General features: G+C 43.5%; 1 long non-coding RNA gene across 6 annotated transcripts in view; it reads right to left on the bottom strand.

The window, feature by feature from the left end:
* LOC143659454 (uncharacterized) overlaps positions 1-18,617 on the bottom strand; it is a 51,320-nt gene extending 32,703 nt beyond the window's left edge. For all 6 annotated transcript variants that reach the window (XR_013163546.1, XR_013163544.1, XR_013163541.1 and 3 more), the window contains exon 1: positions 18,535-18,617. This is a non-coding gene — a long non-coding RNA (uncharacterized LOC143659454). The remainder of the gene's footprint in view (positions 1-18,534) is intronic.
* Positions 18,618-19,139: the final 522 nt, after the last annotated feature.

The following is a 19,139-nucleotide window of genomic DNA, read 5'->3' as shown; positions in this document are numbered from 1 at the left end:
TCTACCTCCTCTGCAGATTTGCCCATGTTGCTACAGTACAGCATTCATTTTAACACGTCTACTATTTCACTGGGTCTTTATACCACAATTTATTTATCCATTCTCCCCTTGAGAAATATTGGGGTTGTTTTTCATTTCTCACGGTTACAGACAGTGCTGCAGTAACCATGCTCGTTCCCACCTGCTTTGGGCGCGTTGACTTTTTCCAGGGCACAGAACTCCAGATGGAGTTTCTGTGCCGTGGTGAGTGAGGATCCTTCACTTTACTGAACATGGCCAAACTGCTCTCCAAAATGGCTGCGCTCCCGCCATCAAGCACAAATGAATGCAGCTACTTTAGGGAGCGATTTGGCAGCATCCATCAGCATATGTAAGTGCCTGTTGGGTCACATCCTCGCCAACACGGTGTTGTCAGACGGTTACATTTTTGCCAGACTTTCCGGTACGAAGTGGTATCTTAGTTTGCCAGGCCACATTGGCAAATACCACACATTGGGTTGGTTTAAACAACAAGCGTTTATTGGGTCACGGTTTTGAGGCTAGAAGAAGTCCAAAAGCAAGACATCAACAAGACTTTCTCCTAAAGTCCTTAGCGCTCCGGTGCTGGCTGCTGGCAGTCCTTGGGGTTCCCGTCACATGGTGATTCCCTCTCCTTTCCCAGCTCTTCCGGTATCTGCAGTCTTCCAGTTGTCTCTCTGACTACTTATGACTCCTGGCTCCTAGTTTTTTCTCTCTAAAATTAATTCACAGTAATGTGAATTAAGACCCACCCTGATGCAGTTGGTTACAACTTATGTCTTCAGATCAGCTCAAAGGAATGTGCATTAAGATTAAGAGCATCTCCTTTGAGGGGTTACATAATCCCATCTACCACAAGTGGTATTTCATAGTTGTTTTAATTTTATTCCTTAAATTACAAGATTGACCATCGTCCATATGTTTACTGGACTCTCCAGTTTCCTCTTCTGTGAATTGCCTGTTCATATTATTTGCCTAATTTTATTACAGCTATTGAATAAATGATGAAGACGATGATAAAATAGATGAAAGATAGATGATAGGAATAAAGTTCTTAAAACAATTTACAGGAGGTGAAGGGTAGTTCAGTGGTAGAATCCTCGCCGTCTTTGCAGGAGACCCGGGTTCGATTCCCTGTCCACACACTTCAAAAAAAAATTTTTTTTCAACAAATGGTGCTTCAAAAACAGGATAGTCACATGGAAAAAGAATGAAATGTGACCCCCAACATACAGCAGACAAAAAAAACCTTACAAAAATAGTAACTCTATCATAAAGCATTTCTTGATATATAATAAATATATATAGTCCACATTCTACATAATTTTCCACAACATGCTTATTGCAGCTGCATTGCATGGCTATACTATGATTTATTAACCATTCCTCTATTGATGGACATTTACTTTTTCTTCATCTTTTTCCATTATAAATAGTGAATTTTTATAGAAATATATTTAGGTACTTTTTTGGTTTGTTAAAGCTGCAGGAATGCAAATACCAGAAATGGGTTAACATTTTCAACAGGGGTTTATTAGGTTACAAATGTACAGTTCTAAGGCCACGAGCATGTCCTAAGGCATTAACAAGAGGATACCTTCTCTGAGGAAAGGGTGATGGCATCTGGTGTTCTGAGCTCTCTTGAGTTTCATCTGTCTTCTAGCCTCTCATAGAGCACTCCAATGAAAGAATTAAAACCCACCTTGAATTGTCTGGATCACATTGCAATTAAAATAGCCTAACCAAAAGGCCCTACCCCAAATAGGTCTGCCCTCAGAGACTTATTAAAACCTTGGATTAAAAGAACATTTTCTTTTATGGGGTACATAACAGATTCAAACCACCACAGGTTTGAAACACAACTGTTTCTATAAAAGATGGTCAATTCTCAGTGAATTGCACGATGGTGATAGCTAACAAAGAAGAAATTAGAATATAATAAATATACGATGAAATAAATTCAACATTAAATCTCTTCTACACTAGTCACCCCGAGAGAACCTCTTTTGTTGCTCAGATGTGACCTCTTTCTCTCTAAGCCAACTTGGCAGCTGAACCCACTGCCCTTACGCCCCATGTGAGACATGACTCCCAGGGGTGTAAACCTCCCTGGCAACATGGAACATGACTCCCAGGGATGAGCTAGAACCCAGCATCATGGGATTGAGAGAGCCTTCTTGACCAAACAGGGGAAGAGAGAAATGAGAGAAAGTTTCAGTGGCTGAGAGATTTCAAACAGAGTTGATAGGTTATCCTTGAGGTTATTCTTAAGCATTATATAGATATTCCTTTTTAGTTTGAGGTGTACTGGAGTAGCAGAGGGAAGGACCTGAAACTTGAACTGTATTCCAGTAGCCTTGATTCTTGAAGATGAGTGTATAACTAAATAGCTGTGACTGTGTGATTGTGAAAACTTTGTGGGTGACTCTAACTTTATCTAGGGTATGGACAAATGAGTGAAAAATAAGGGCAATAAATAATAAGGAGGATAAGAGGTTAAAAAAGTTGAGTAGATTGCACTAGTGGTCAATCAGAGGTAAGGAGTATGAGATGTATGGATTTTTTTTTCTTTTTCCTTTCATTTGTTTTTCTGGAGTGATGCAGATGTTCTAAAAATGATCATGGTGATGAAGACACAACTATGTGATGATATTGTGAGCCACTGATTGTATAACACGTATGGACCATATGTGTGTGATGATATTTCAATAAAAATATATATTTCTAAAAGTCATACATTATATATTTCAAATTGGAGCAATTAAAGATGTTCTGTAAGCAGCATAAAAGAGTGTTTGTGGACGTCAAATACCTGCAGCTGAGTGTATATATAGATCTATATATACAAACTTTTAAGCCCATTCTCCATATGTTGTTAAATGTCTTCAAAGAAACTGTGGATAGTACCTCTACCTCTGACTCATTTCTTTGTGATGTGCAAGTCTTTTGATTAGTAAAGAAAGAAAATTACTTCAATTTTTTTGTGTGCTGTATGGCAGGGTCACATTTCATTCTTTTCCCATGTGAGTATCCTGATATTGCAGCCCCATTTGTTGAATTTTTGTTGGTTCATTTCTATTGGTTTCTTTTGTCTGTTTCTTTGAAGAAGTGCATGGACCAAGAATCGAACCCATGTCTCCCACATGGTGGGCAAGAATTCTACCACTGAACTACTCTTTCACCCCTAATTAAATTTTTATATGCATCTTTAAATTGGTAGAAAAATTAAACTGGATGTGCATTCATTAGAAAAAATCTCTTCTACACTAAAAAAAAAAAATTCCTCCCTTTTTAATTTTTATTTTGTTTAACAATTCAAAAACACCTGAGAGGGTGGGCCACAGTGGCTCAGCAGGCAGAGTTCTTTCTCACCTACCATGCAGACACCCGGGTTCACTTCCCGGTGCCTGCCCATGCAAAAAAATAATACCTGAGAGCCACCACTTTGCAAATACATTTGGCAAAATCTACTAAAATGCACCTACCCCGTGATCCAGCAATTCCACTCTTGGTTTTATGCCCAACAAAAATGACATCAATCATCCATGAAAAACAAGTGCATGACCATGTTCACAGCAGCTTTATTCAGAATAGTTCAGAATCGGATACGACCCAAGTGTGCAGTAATGGATATGGACAATAGCAGAAGGATGTGAAGACACTGTGTTGAACTGAACAAGGCTGTCGCAGCAGAGCACACGGTCTATCATCCCATTTGCATGGAGGGCAGGAAGAGGCTATGCCATAACCTAAGCCATAGCGGTAGCGATCAGGCTGATGACGATTACGTCTAGGGGCTGAAGTATTGACTGGACACAGGTACAATGGAGCCTCCCAGGGTAATGGAAATGCTCTTTGTCTTGATGAAGTTATGGATATATTTGCAAAAATTCATTGCTCTTTTACCCTGAAGATTGACATCTTTTATATTTGTTATGCTACGATTTTTAAAAATTCTTAAAGAGACAACCTGGCTGTTTTAACTTTCTGGTTGTTTGGATTCTACCTGAGTGAAAGGAATGAAATAGAGTTTACTGAGAACCTACTGAGTGCTAACCATGGGGCTAATCATTTTCATTAATTAATTTCAAATAATATTTATTAATTAATTTCAAATAAAATTTGTATAAGTATCCCCTTGGTTGTCTCTTGGTTTACATATGAGGAAACTGAGGTATGAAAAGTTGAGGTAACCTGTCCAATGTCACAGAGCCATTTGAATTCTACTGGTAGCCATTTGAGTTATAACTGTAGTAACTGGTATTTATTAGGCACATCAGGTGCCAGGCATTATCCTAAATGCTTTCACATGATTCAGCTCCTGTTATCTGCAAAATGATCCTATGAGGCAGGACCATTTTATAGATGAGAAAATTGAGGCCCAGCTGGAAGAAGTCCCTGCCCCCAGGTCACACAGCTGAAAAGTGAAGGAACCATGCCCTTCTCCTTACTGTATCATAAAAGCCCCAGTTCTAAATTACTTTTTTTTTTAGCCCCAAGGCAGTGGGTGGAATTTGCCTTTTATTAGATGTTACTGGGGATGCTCTCCCTCTACCCTTCAGTAATGCTGGCATTTGTTTACTTTGTTTCCATGTCTTCAGGTAGAAGTTGGTGTTTATTTGTGTTGTCGTGGTTTTCACACTCACTCATCTGTTTAGAAACTTGGAGAAAAGATCCAGGGAGTATTGAAGACCAAACATTCTGAGAAAACCTAACAGGCAGGTCTCTGCAAGGCAGAGGGGCTCGGGCAGGGGAGGGCATGGTTACATTTTTCTGCAGAGTTAGATATCAGTTTGAGACCACCTTTTAATGGGAAATACAAGCTGATGAAAATAAACTTCAGGGGTTCTTCTAGTTTGCTAGCTGCCAGAATGCAATATACCAGAATCAGAATGGCTTTTAAAAAGGGGAATTCAATAAATTACTAGTTTACAGTTCTAAGATCAAGAAACTGTCCAGTTAAAACAAGTAAATAGAAATGTCCAATCAAAGGCATCCAGGGAAATATACCTTGGTTCAAGAAGGCCGATGAAGTTCAGGGTTTCTCTCTCAAGTGAGAAGGCACATGGCAAACACAGACACAGTTTCTCCCTCGGCTGAAAGGGCACATGGCGAGCAAGGAGTCAACTGCTACTTTCTCTCCTGGCTTCCTGTTTCATGAAGCTCCCCAGGAAGTGTTTTCTCTTCATCTCCAAAGGTCACTGGCTTGTGAGCTCTCTGCTTCTCATGGCTATGTCATTCTTCTCTGCTCTCTCTGAATCTCCTTCTTTCTCCAAAATGTTCCCTCTTTTATAGGACTCCAGAAATTAATCAAGACCCACCCAAATGGGTGGAGACATGTCGTCACCTAATCCAGCTTAACAACCACTCTTGACTAAATCACACCATCTGGGGAGATGCTCTGATTACAGTTTCAAACATACAGTATTGAATAGGGATTATTCTACCTTTATGAAATGGGATTTTGATTATAACATGCTTTTCTAGGGTCCGTACATCCTTTCAAACCAGCACAAGGGGATATGAAGAAATGAAGGCCTAAGTCAACAGGACCAGTGAGTCACCCAGGGCAGCGGGTGAGTGGGGGGAAGAAGAAGGGCCTAAAGCAGGACAAGAAAGGAGGCCAGATGCCTGGCCACCCCCAGGGCATCATCCAGCAGAGGCTTGGACAGTGCCAACCAGTGTCCCTGTCACACAGCCGGCCCTCCTCAGCTACACAGCTCCATCTCAGGCCACACTCATCCTGCAGCCGGCAAGTAGATCATCTCAGCATTTACACAGAAGACCCCCTGTGGTAGTTTGGAGCTGTTATGCACCCCAGAAAAGGCCATGTTCTTTTCATCCCTCCCTGTGGGGGCAGACCTATTTTGGGTGGGACCTTTTGATTAGGTTGTTTCAATTGAGATGTGACCCACCCAATTTAAGGTGACTTGATCCTCTACTGGAGCCCTTTAAAAGAGGATAAAAGGCAGAAACACTGAGAAAGAATGCTCAGAGAGAAGCACCTCGGAGATGCTAAGAGAGGACCCACAGATACTCGGAGAGGAAGCCACTGGGACCAGAAGCTGAAAGCAACGAGCCCTGGGAGCAAAGAACCAGCAGACACCAGCCATGTGCCCTCCTATGTGACAGGGGTGTCCCAGATGCCAGCAACCTTTCTTCAGAGAGGGTGTCTTTCTCTTGATGCCTTCATTTGGATATTTTCATGGCCTTAGAACTCTAATTTGTAAACCAATAAATTCCCATTGTAAAAGCCAGGCCATTTGTATCTCAGCAGCTTTGGCAAATCAAAACACCCCAGTTGGACACCCCGAGTCCCCAAATCTACCTACATGGCATGTGCCCCTCTCCCATCTCCAAAGGGTAGATAATTTCCCATAAGAGATTTGGAGGAAAGAAATCTATCAGAGAGGGGAAGGAAGCACAGCCTGAGCAGCCACACTAATTGAGAGTCTGCTGTATTCTGGGCCTTTTACATACATTGCTGCTCATCCCTTTAAGAACATATGAGAGAGGTAAGTTAGCCTTTTCATGGAGGGGGTGCCAAGGTTCAAAGGAGGTTGAGTTTCACATGCCCCACATCTGGGCCTGCTGGCCTGCAAAGTGAAGGAAGAAGAAAGGAAAGGGGATTGGGAAGCAAGTGCATTGGCATAGTGCTTTGTACCTAGTAAGCACTCGCTGAGTGTTGGCTGTTATTACTATGACACTTAATGGTGACCACATGTGCCGGTTAAAATTCCACACTGCTCCTGACCATTTCCCTCAAGGAGAGGTCAATTGGAGCCCACCATTGCCCAGGGGGTCTCACCTAGCCGGCACCAATGACGTTTCCAGGAGTAACAAATGCTCCCCAGGGGTGTACACTCACTCAGCCTTCCCCTAGAATGGCACAACCAGGTAGGTGTCAGAAACCTCCAGTGGCCAGTGACAAAGTGGTGAGAGGGTGGGAAACATTGGGTGTGGACACAGGCTTGGCTACACCATGAATTTGGAGGAAATGAGTTCTGCAGGTGGGTTAGCTCAGCTTGAGAATGGGAGACTGAGAATGGATTAATAACACTGCCTGGAAAGCTTCTAGGTATCAGGAAGGGGTCCTGGTGACTCAGGCACTAGTGACTGGAAAAAAGCCAGGATCATGGATGGCGTCCATTTTAGACATGCCCAAGCCCTTTTTGGTGGCCAGGGGTGTCCTTCAGTGATCAACCACAGCCTCAGTTCCCCACCAGCCTCAAGCCACAGTGGACCATGCATAGGGGCTGCCAAGAGTGCTGGAGAAAGACTTTGCTCCAACCCCCCGCAGGCCAGCTCCTGGAGAAACAACCCCAGATTATTCCCTAGAGGTGAAAACTGGCTATTCAATTCCTACAGTACGAAGAAGGAAGCCCCTTGGGGAAATTATCGACCTGGAATGAACTCTTAGAATGCAAAAGGAAACCCAGGCAGAAAAAACAGATTCTAAAAGCAGAATTACTATTATTCAACCTTTCCAAGTAATTATTTACATGCAGCAAGGTCATTAACAGTCACACCTATCTGGCCACAGGGTAATTTTCAGTTCTGAGCACCTGGAGGCTGGACCCTGGTTAGTCTAGCTGTGTGACTGGGGACCAAACACCTGGCCCCACTGAGCCTCAGTGTCCTCATCCTCTCTATTGAACTGCCCTTTCCTTCTGCATTTGCCCTCTTGGTGGCCTGTATTATCATTTGCATAGTGGCCTAAGCAAAAATTCTGGGAGTCATGGAAGACCTCACCTCCATGGCCTCAATTCTTTTTTTTTCCCCTACCCAAGCCCTTGACACATCAAGAGGTGAAGTCCATTTCCCCATCCCTTGAATCTGGGCTGACTTTGGCACTGGCTTTGGCCAATGAAGTGACCGAGTAACAGCCTTCCATTCTTTTCTCCTGCATCCTTTGGCTCACTTCCTTGAGCCTCTGAATTTCCATAAGAACATGCCTGAGCTGGCTTCCTGGAGGATAAGACATGAGGAGCAGAGCCACACCCACCTCCCTGTGAAAGAGCCCATCCAAGATCAGCAAAGCCACGCACTGGCCCATGGCTAACCACAGACCCATAAATGATCTCTACCAAGCCAGGCTAGGGCAGCAGTGCCATCCAGCCACCGCATAGACGCCTGAGCAAAAGAAAATGTTTATTGCTGTATGGCACCGAGGTTTTGGTGGCTGTGATGCAGCATTGCTGTGGTCATAGATAACTGATACACAGGCCCCCATACCCCCCATACCCAATCAATCACTAATTGAAGCATAATTGAAGCCAAGGGGACAATGTTGTAGCCAGACCTCTTGGTCCCAAATCCCAGCTCTACCACTATCCAGCTGTATGACCGTGGGCAAGTTATTTAACCTCTTGGTGCCTCAGTTTCCAATCTAAAACTGGGGGTGGCAATAGAAGACCAGACCTCACAGGGTTGCTGTGATGGTTAGTGAGAAAATCTGTGTGAAACAGACCAGCACCTGGTACAGAGTTAATACTACATAAATATTTGCTATTAATATTATGCTAACTCCCAAATATTTTTAATCCATTTTTCTTGATTCCCCACTAATACCACCCTATTCCAGGAGATTTTCTGCCTCCATTTTATCCCATTAATCCACTTTCTCTAATGAAGCCAGAGGGATCTTTCCAAAGTGAAACCCTTCCTTGTCAGTGACACATCACCTTCAGGATAGAACTTAAGTTCCTCAGATGACTTAGAGCAATCATAGCAACCTCTGAAGAACTAACTCAAGGGCAGGCCCAAGGCTAAGCATGTAGGTTACATCATGCCCTGGAATCCTCTCCCCCACCTTTCAAGATAGATATTGTTACCCCTATTTTACAGATTAGGAAACTAAGGCTAGACTTCCCAGCTAGTAAGCAGCAGAAAAAAGATTCAAAGCTTTCCTGCCTCTAACGCGATCTACACTCAGGGAGAATGTCCAAAGATGCTAGAAACTCTTGAGAAAGGTTCCTCGCTGCTCTGGCTTTGGCCTCAGGTCCAGCCCTGACTTGGGCCTTGCTCCAGAAGGCCTGCTCTTCCAACGAGGGTGAGGAAACACCCTCCCTGAGCTTATGGCTTTTCATTCTGCAAAGTGCCAGGATGTAGGCAGCTCGGTGAGTAGCCACAAAGAGCAGTACAAGCCTTGCTGAAAATGGCAGAGCTTTCCCGAAGCCAAAACACTACCAGAGCACCAAGCTGGCCTGTGCACTCTGCAGCCTAATCCTTAGTAGGTGTTCAGTGCTGCAGGTAACAGGATTCATTTTTAAAATGTTTTTATACAGCTAACTGTAGGCTGAGCAGCTTTCCCAAGCATATTAGGTATATTAACAATTTAATACTGACAATAACTCTGTGTGCTGGGTACCATATTGTCCCCATTTTACAGTTGGGAAACTGAGGTTTAGAAAGGTTAAAAAATTTGCTCGGAGCCTGATTCAAACCCAGAAAGTCTAGCTCTAGAATCTGTGCTTTTAACCACACCACATTACCTTTTCAGAGACTCAAAACAAATTCTTCAGAAAGGGCTCAGTTGGGCAAGTGAGGCTTTGAGAGGTTCCCAGGTAGGACAAGTGTACCTGGGATTAGAGAGGAACCATGTAGGAAGGATCCCAAAGCAAAAGTTTAGGCTGAGCAGGTGCCAGAGGAGGCCTTCAGTGGGACAAAACAGTATCCATTTACCTTCTTTACTTTAGCACACAGGGAGAATAATAATTCTTACCCCTTAAAGCTAGGCTCATTGTGTGACTACTCATGGCCAAAAGGACATGACTGGACCCGATCCTCTGGCCATCTCTTTCCCTGGAAGCCTCCTGTTGAGATGGCAGTCATATTTCCAATTGGAAGGGTTCCCCGCACTCTGAGTCCAGAGTGACACACTACATCTAACAGTGCCCACCCCACCTCCACACCAAGCTGACTTGGACATGAAGTGTGAGTGAATAAGAAACCTTTGTTTGAAGCCAATGATATATGCCCTTTGGGGCTCTTTTGTTACCACATTACAACCTAGCTTCTCCTGACTGGTGCAAGTGGGCCAGGCATGTGAGAAAGGAGGCGATTTCAGGACTCTGATGCTCGGCCCATCTTTAGGGGTTAAATATGGTAGCAAATAAGAAGAAGGGGAGGGAGAATTCTCAGAAACTGCGTAGGCTTGTTACTTAGATTTGAATGAGAATAGAATGTTCTTTCTGCAGATGAGCAAACAGATCTTTCCAATCTGACTGGAACACTGTCCAAATGAATGTTAAAATTAGAGACAAAACTTAGCTGCAGAGAGAAATGTCAAAACATGACCCTTCATTAGACCAGGTTGAAGGAGAAATGCCCCATTGCTTCTGGTAACTAATTAGGGGTGGGGGAAGGTGGGGAGAGGTTGGCAGTAATATGTTGTGGAATTGCAGAGCTGATCTGGCTGGGACCAGGAAGATCTCCCCCTATTGCCATCATACCACCTCCCCACCCCCAGTGGCAGGTAAAACCCCTATCTAACCACAAATCCTGCTTCCTTTGCCCATCAAGTCTGCTCTGCCAATAAATTTCAAGTTGTATCGTTCCAAACTCAACAAATTGCTAGAGACCTATTCATATCAGATAGCTCAGAAATACTGTTTTGATGGTGCTTCAACCTTCTCAGCTGGGGAGGGAGAACATAAGTCTTCTCTCCCCACTGTCTATTCTCCCAAGATTTCCCTAGCATCCTAACATTAGCCAGGTTAGATCCAGGTAAGCCCCTACTTCCGCACCACAGTCAGGATCTCTGACAGCAGGTACCCACAAAGATGAACTACTATGAAAAAACATTCCCCACTGCAGAACTATACACCCATGAAAAATAAGGTCCAGAAGCTTGTAGAGGCAGCAGGGAAGTTGTATTTTGGTTTAACTTAGATTTGATATGAGATTCTGGCCAACGCTAGGCCATCAGCCCTTTTGTTAGTTTAGCCCCAAGTAGCTGAGCAGCAATGGAACAAACAACAGATTCCAAAAGCCAAAAATACAAGTGACGGTGCATGAGAAATTGCCTGAAAGGTCCATCTATGTAAATTAAGTGTTTGGACAAAGACATGGAATGCTCTAGCATTTATTTACCTTTCTCTTCCAAATCCCCAGCTTCTGGGATCAGGGAGCTGGAATCTGGGTCTCTTCATGATTCACTCTTTGACCAGATGAGGAGCTCAACTCTGCCTTAGATGGGGATGGAGGGGAGAAGGCAGGTATCATCTGAAGGCACCTATGGCCTCCTTTGGGCTTTGGGCTCTCACACCACAGGCAATTAAGCTGCCCTCCCTTTATCTTTGTGGCCAAGGAAGCAATTTCCTACTAAAAATCTAAGCATCAAGAGGGCTAGGCCTGTGTGATTGACCTGAGACTCTCTGGCAGCGCCCCTGCACAGAGTGTGCTCAGCGCATCATTGAGAATCCATGCACCACTGGCCATGTGGAGCTGGTTGATGCCTACCCTTGGGATGGTGTGGAGGTAGCTGGCATAGACACAGCCATGTCCCATCTTGGTTCTCATATGGGATTCATTGGTTAATGTCAGCCTTCCCCACTAGCCTTGGTTCACCACCTTCAGCACTATCTGGGCATGACACTGGAATCTCAGCACATTCTATCCTGACAGAAAAATGAGACTGAAAGAGAGATTGCAGGGGAAGGCTAAGACTAAAGCCAAAAATCATCTAGTGGTGAAGACACAGGTGGCCTTCCCTGTCCTGCCTTCCAGCTGCCAGAACCTTCATTCAACCAATATTCATTGAGCACTAATCATGGGCCAGGTATGTTGCTAGTATCTGGTAAGCAGTGGTGAACCAAATGGACTTGATCCTTATCTAGGCTAGTAAGAGTGACTGATGTTAATCAATGAATCCCACACATAAGATAAATAAAAACCAAGGTTTGTGTTATGAATAAACAAAGAAGGTGCAGCAATTAAAAATGAAAAAGGAGACATGGCTTAGAATGGGTAGGGGCAGGGGGGATCAAGGAAGGCTACTAAGGGGAAGTGAGATCTAGGGCGAGCCTAAAGGAGTAGGAGAAAGCCAGGCAGAGTCAGACCGAAGAGTATTTTAGGCAGAAAGACCAGCATATGTAAAACCAGAAAGCACTGGAGAGTTTAATGAAAAAGAGAAAAGACCACTGTGACCAAGCATCTTGGCTAAGGGGGACAGTGATTGCAGGTGAGACTGGGGTTCCAAATGGGCAAAAGTTGTAAGAAGTGTAAGAAGTCTGGACCGCAGTCATCACTGTGGGCCCTGGACCCCAACTCACCTCACTGACCTCAAAGGAAGGCTGTTCAGCTGCCTAAGTGAATATGCATCTAAGGGCTTATGTCTCCTTGGGCTTCTGCTGAGTGCCTCAAACCATCCATTCACTCCTCATCAGATACATGCTGAGCACCTACTATGTACCAGACCACGGGAATGCATCAGTGAATAATACAGAGTTCCTGCCTTCAAAGAGCTCCTCACCTAGTACTGGAGAGTGTCCACAAATCAGATGATTACGATATAGTGTATTAAATGTTACCATCAGGATAATTCACCCTGGAAGATGATGGAATCCTTCCCGAAAGATGGAACTCTCTAGTTGAGTCCTAAGACATATTTTGGAATTTGTTAAGAGGACAGGTAGGCATTCCAGACAGAAGTACAAGGTGTTGATGGACAATACACTTTTGCTCTAAATTGATGGTTCTCAACCCAGTTGCACATTAAAATCACTTGGGAGGCTTTGGAACGTTGGGGTATCTGGTACCTGCTTTCCAGAAATTCTGATTTAATCGGCCTGGGGTTGGGGACTGGATGATTTGAGAACCTCTGCCCCAGTCAATTCTTCACTGTAATCAATATATTGGAAGATAGTGCCCATTTGCCACCCAAGAAGCCCATCATTTTGCTACCAGGATGCTAGGGACCTGCCCCACAAAGCTCAGAGCAGCCTCTGGGTGGCCTCAGAAGCCTCAGACTGGGCAAAAAAGGAATTTACTCAACCAACTCATAGGCCATGGCAAAGAAGTTCTGGCTGGGGCAGTGAAATGTAAAGGTGGCCCAAGGCAGAGAATTGGGATGGGGAAGAAGAGGCAGCAGGATAGAAGCAAAGAAGCCCCCAGTGCTCAGGGACCTAGGTACACTTGAAAAATATCAGGGGCACGGATCTCCCAACTTCAGGTATTCAAGCCCCAGCTTTGTGATTTTCGTCCTATTCATGTACTATTATTTACTTATTATTTGTCTTTGCTTAGCTAAACGTACTTTAAAAGGAAACTTTGTATCAAATGGATACATGGCATACCTTGGAGATATTGTGGGTTCAGTTCCAGACCACTGCAATAAAGCAAATATCGTAGTAAAGCAAATCACATGGATTTTTTGCTTTCCCAGTACATAGAAAAGTTATGTTTACACTATGTTGTAGTCTATTAAGTGTGCAATGGTGTTATGTCTAAAAAAAAACAATGTAAGTACCTTAATTTACAAATACGTTAGTGCTAAAAATTGCTAGCCATCATCTGAGCCATCAACGAGTCATAATCTTGTTGCTGGTGGAGAGACTTGCCTTGATTTTGATGGCTGCTGATGGATCAGGGGGGTGGTGGCTAAAAGTTGAGGTGGCTGTGGCAATTCCTTAAAATAAGACAACAGTAAGTTTTCCACATTGATGGACTCTTCCTTTCATTAAAGATTTCTCTATAGCATGCTGTTTTAGTTTGCTAATGCTGTCGGAATGCAAAATACCAGAAATGTATCAGCTTTTATAAAAGGAATTTATTAAGTCACAAGTTCACATTTCTAAGGACTTAAAAACACCTGAACTAAGGCATCCCGAGAAAGGTACCTTGACTCCAAAGAAAGGCCGAATGGAGTCCAGGATTTCTCTGTCAGTTGGGAATTCACATGCTTGGCATCTGTGGTCCTTGCTTAGCTTCTCTGGGGTAAACTAGACTTTTTCTCTTACCTTCCTTAGGCTCCCTCCAAATACTGGCTTTTCAGTACTGTGGGTTCTTGCTTAGCATCTCATGGGCAGGCACATGGCGATGTCCGCTGGGCTCTGGTTTCTAAAGGCTCTGCAAGCTCTGTGTATTGGCACTTCAAGCATTTCCAGATGTCTGCATCTAAGCTTCCTCCAAAATGTTTACCCTTTTAAAGGACTCCAGTAAACTAATCAAGACTCACCTTGAATGGGTGGAGTTACATTTCATCTAATCAAAAGATCACACCCACAATTGGGTGCATCTCATCTCCATGCAAACAATCTAATCAAGGTGTTCCACCCTAAATAGTAGGTCTGGCCCCACAAGATTGGATCAGGTTTGAAAGAATATGGCTTTTCTGGGGTACATAACAATTCCAAACTAGCACACATGCAATGTTCTTTGATAGCATTTTATCCACAGTTGAACTTTCAAAATTGAAGTGAATCTTCTCAAACCCTACCACTCATTTATCAATCAAATTTGTGTAATATTCTAAATGCTTTACTGTCATTTCAACAATGTTCACAGCATCTTCACCAGGAGTAGACCCCATCTCAAGAAGTCACTTTCTTTGCTTTTCCACAAGAAGCAACCCCTCATCTGTTCCAGTTTTATCACTAGATTGCAGAAATTCAGTCACCGCTTCAGGGTCCATTTCCAATTCTAGTTTTTTTGTTATTCCCACAACATCTGCAATTATAGTTACTTCCTCCCCTGAAGTCTTGACCCCTCAAAGTCATCCATGAGGATTGGAATCAACTTCTTCAAAATTTTGTGAATGTTGATATTTTGACTTTCTCCCATGAATGTTCTTAATGGCATCTAAACGGTGAATCCTTTCCAGAATGTTTTCAATTTATTTTGCCCAGATCCATCAGAGGAATCATTATCTATGGAATCTATAGTCTTATGAAATGTATTTCAAGCCTTTCCAAGACTCAAAAGCTGAAATGGCTCCTTGATCCATGGGCTGCAGAATGGATGTCGTGTTAGCAACATTAAAGAAACTAATGAAAACAACATTAATTTAATTGTACACTCCATCAGAGCTCTTGGGTGACCAGGTGCATTGTCAATGAGCAGTAATATTTTGAAGGGAATCTATCTTTCTGAGAAGTATTCAATAAACCATGTTGTAAACAAATGTGTTATTATCCAAGCTTTGCCATTCCATTTATAGAACACAAGTAGAGTGGATTTAGCATAATTCTTAAGGACCCTGGGATTTTGGGAAAGGTAAATGAGCACTGGCTTTCACTTACCAGCTACATTAACCCCTAAAGGAAAGTCAGACTGTCCTTTGAAGCTTTGAAGCCAGGCGTTGACGTCTCTCTAGCTATGAAAGTCAAAGTTGGTATCTTCTTCAATAGAAAGCTGTTTTATCTACATTGAAAGTCTGCTGTTTCATCAGTTATCTGAGCTAGATCTTCCAATAACTTGATATAACTTTTACATCAGCACTTGCTGCTTCACCTTACACTTTTATATTTTGGAGATAGCTTCTTTCCTTAAACCTCATGAACCAAACTACTAGTACAAACTTTTCTCCAGCTTCTTTAGTCACCTCAGCCTTCATAGAATTGAAGAGAGTTAGGGCCTTGCTTCAGATTTGGCTTTGGCTTAAGAGAATGTTGTGGCTGGTTTGATCTTCTATCCAAACCACTAAATTTTTCTCCATATCAGCAATTAGACTATTTTGCTTTCTTATCATTCATGTGATCACTGGAATAGCACTTTTTGTTTCCAAGAACTTTTCCTTTGCATTCACAACTTGGCTAACTGCACAAGAGTCCTAGCTTTTGGCCTATCTCTGCTTTATTTTTGGGGGGTGGGGGGCGGTGCATGGTTCAGGAATTGAACCTGGGTGTCCCACACGGAAGGCGAGAACTCTGCCACTGCTCTCTCTGCTTTTGACATAACTTCCTCACTAAGCTTAATCATTCCTAGCTTTTGATTTAGAGTGAGAGACATACGACTCTTCCTTTCATTTCAACACTTACAGGCCACTGTAGGGTTATTCATTGGTCTAATTTCACTATCGTTGTGTCTCAGGGAATAGGGAGGCCCAAGAAGAGGAAGAAAGATGGGGGATGGCAGACGAGTGGAGCAGTCAGAACACACACTACATTTATCAATTAAGTTCCCCGTCTTATATGGGCGTGGTTCGTGGCACTCCCAAACAATTATAACAGTAACATCAAAGATCACTGATCATAAATTACCATAACAGATATAATAATAATAATAATAATAATAAATGAAAGACTGTGAGAATTACTAAAATGTGACACAGAGACACAAAGTGCACATGTGCAGTTGGGAAAATGGCACCAATATACTTGCTCGACCCAAGGTTGCCACAAACCTTCAATTTGTAAAACACACAATAAATGCAAAGTGCAATAAAGCAACAACATAATAAAATAAGGTATGTCTGTATTTGGAAATGGAAAGCCAGTACCCTTTGTCCCAAATAGAAGACAAACTTAAGAATAAATTCAACTTAGAAGAAAATGTTATTATAATTTGTTTATATGCTACTGCTTACTGAAGCCTCTGAACCTGAAGCATGCTCTATCTTTTTCTTAAGAAGGCAGACTAAAAAGAGTTGGAGAGGTGTTAAGGGCATATCAGCACTAAACTGAGACTCTGTTTTTTCACTTAATTAGAATTAAAAGAGGATTAAAGAGACAGTATAGTTCGCTGTATTGGATTCAATGTTACAATGTTATCAAATGGTTTCTCCATGCCCTGCCCCAAACCCCTTGGCTTTCCTTCCTCAAGTTGAGAACATTACACACATGACCCATAGGTTTCTCTTCAAGATCTATGGTCTCTCAACAAGCACATGATAAAAATCTGAATCTAACATGGAAGAGAACAAAGGAGAAAGAACCGGCACCGGGCCCATGATTTCATTTAATCCACTAATGCAGAGAGATAGAATTTATTCCTATTCTTTCGAAGAGGAAACCACAGCTCAGCAAGACAATACCTTCCCCAAGGTGACACAATTAGCCCATGGTAGGGCTGACTGATTCAACTATAAGCCTCTGCTCTTTCCACGCCACCATACCGATTTTCACAGGGCAAGTTTCAGAAGAAGCAAAGCCAAAGAAAGTGAGGGACAGCAAGCACCATCAGCAAAGAGACTGATGCGTGGTTATGTAAACACAGCAGCAGCACACTCAGCAAGCAGACTTCTAACAAGTTAATCAAAATAAATCGGAATGGCGCATGCTGGGTAGCACTCTTCCTGGGGCATAAATGGCTGTGGCACTCTCTGACCATGGGGCCACCAAGCTGGCCCTTTAATGAATGCACATATAAAGATGCTGGCCACCGAGGATGTGCCCCCTCTGCACATCCCTGGGGACCCACCCTGCTCCTTCTCCAGTCTTCACACCAGCAAATGGCTATGCATACTCACTCGGCATTTGGGGCATTTCTGCCCCTGCAGGATTCTGATGCAAATGGATTTGACAGGTACCCAGAGCATCTCCCTCCCAGCTGAGCTCCCCTGTTTGTTGATGGTTTTGAGCATCCTCCCTCGTCTGCTTACCTTCTTCTTTTATGTTTGTTTAAATAACAGCCAGGTAGAGACCTCGGCTAAACATCTTCCAAGATGCTGAGATCGGAAGCATTTCCCTCCACTCCACCCCACCCCCGGCAGCAGTTTCTGTGTTTGCAGTGGCTTCCTGATCACTTCTCTGGCTGGTCTCCATTTATTTGTGAGACTGGGATGGATCCATATGAATAAAGCCTGCATATTAGTAGGTATCTCATGCATTTCCAGGCTGAGGGAGGCAGCCAGCTACCTGGCCTGACCTTGTGGCTGCCTGCACTCACTTTATTACACTACCCTCGCCAGCGTGAGATGGATTGTATGCACTTGCCTCAGAGAGACACACAAACACTCCAAACAGAGTTTGAAATAATTTTCCTATGCTTAAAAAAAGCTGTATTGCCTTCTATCTGTCCTTCTGGGAGGGGAAGAGCTTTTCTTAGTACAATGAAACTGAAATTTTAAAAAATGACTCTAGTCTATGATTCCCCCAAAGTGAGCTCCACCGCCAAGTGTTGAGAGAGGAATGCCTCTCTGTCAACCCACCAGGAGATCATGCGGTGGCCCCAGTATGGCCCTCAGGAGCAAGAACCAGGACCAGGCTCAAACCTGAAGGCCAAGAGTGCCTGGTGTAGATGGGACACGAGGATTCCTGCCCACAGTGTGAGGACTGGGGTGCCCCCTTCACCTCTGGTGACTGCGGGGTCACCACAGCCAGGCTATGACTATGGCCTGCAGGTGAAGGGCAGCGACCGTGGAGTCAGACAGACTTGAGTTCAAGTCAGAGGTTGCCCTGTTCCACCCTCTGGGCTGCTCTGAGTCTCAGTTTCCTCAACTACTCCATAGGAGTGTGAAGATTGGAAGATAATCCAGGCACAGTTCTTAGCACAGTTCCTGACAAAAAGGAACCACTGGGTACTATGGCAGACACTGTCTGCTGCCCTCCCACCATCCATCCTGCCCTCTCTTACTTGCTAAGAGGTCTCCGATTTGGTTCAGAGTGGCTGCGTGCCCGGCATTAAGTCAATCATGGCCGACCTGCTGCCAGACTTTCCCAGCATACTCTGCGGCCAGAGGTGGTCACGTGACCCAGTTCCAACCAATGAGCACAAGGAGAAATGGGCCGCCCGCTTTTACAAAAGATTTTGTCCTCCCTGATGAAAGAAAAGCTCTTTCCCACTCAGCCTTTCTCTTCTCGCCTTTAATCTGGCAGCCGTTTTATGATCATTTTGCAAATGTCTAAGAATGAAAGGTTGGCATTCTGAGGATAGCAGAAGAGAATATAAATATAAAAAGGGCCTTTGTCTTCAATGATTTGGTTGCACACTTCACCAAAGCTGAAACAGCCCTTCTGCAGACCTCTTGCTATGGAATACGATTAAATGGTTGTGATGCTTCCACCTCATAGATGGATCTTATATATATTTCTGGGTTAGGTGCAGCTAGAAGCATTCCTACTCATTGTTCTCAAAACTACCCACACTTACCTTCCTGCCTGGACATCTAAGAGCCATAGCAAAATGGTTCTCCAAAGGAAGAAAATCCACAGTTTTAACTTATTTGTTTTCATCACTCA

The sequence above is a fragment of the Tamandua tetradactyla genome, chromosome 16 (assembly GCF_023851605.1).
Source record: "Tamandua tetradactyla isolate mTamTet1 chromosome 16, mTamTet1.pri, whole genome shotgun sequence".
NCBI classification, from domain to species: Eukaryota; Metazoa; Chordata; class Mammalia; order Pilosa; family Myrmecophagidae; genus Tamandua; species Tamandua tetradactyla.
This window is presented reverse-complemented; position numbering and strand designations above follow the sequence as displayed.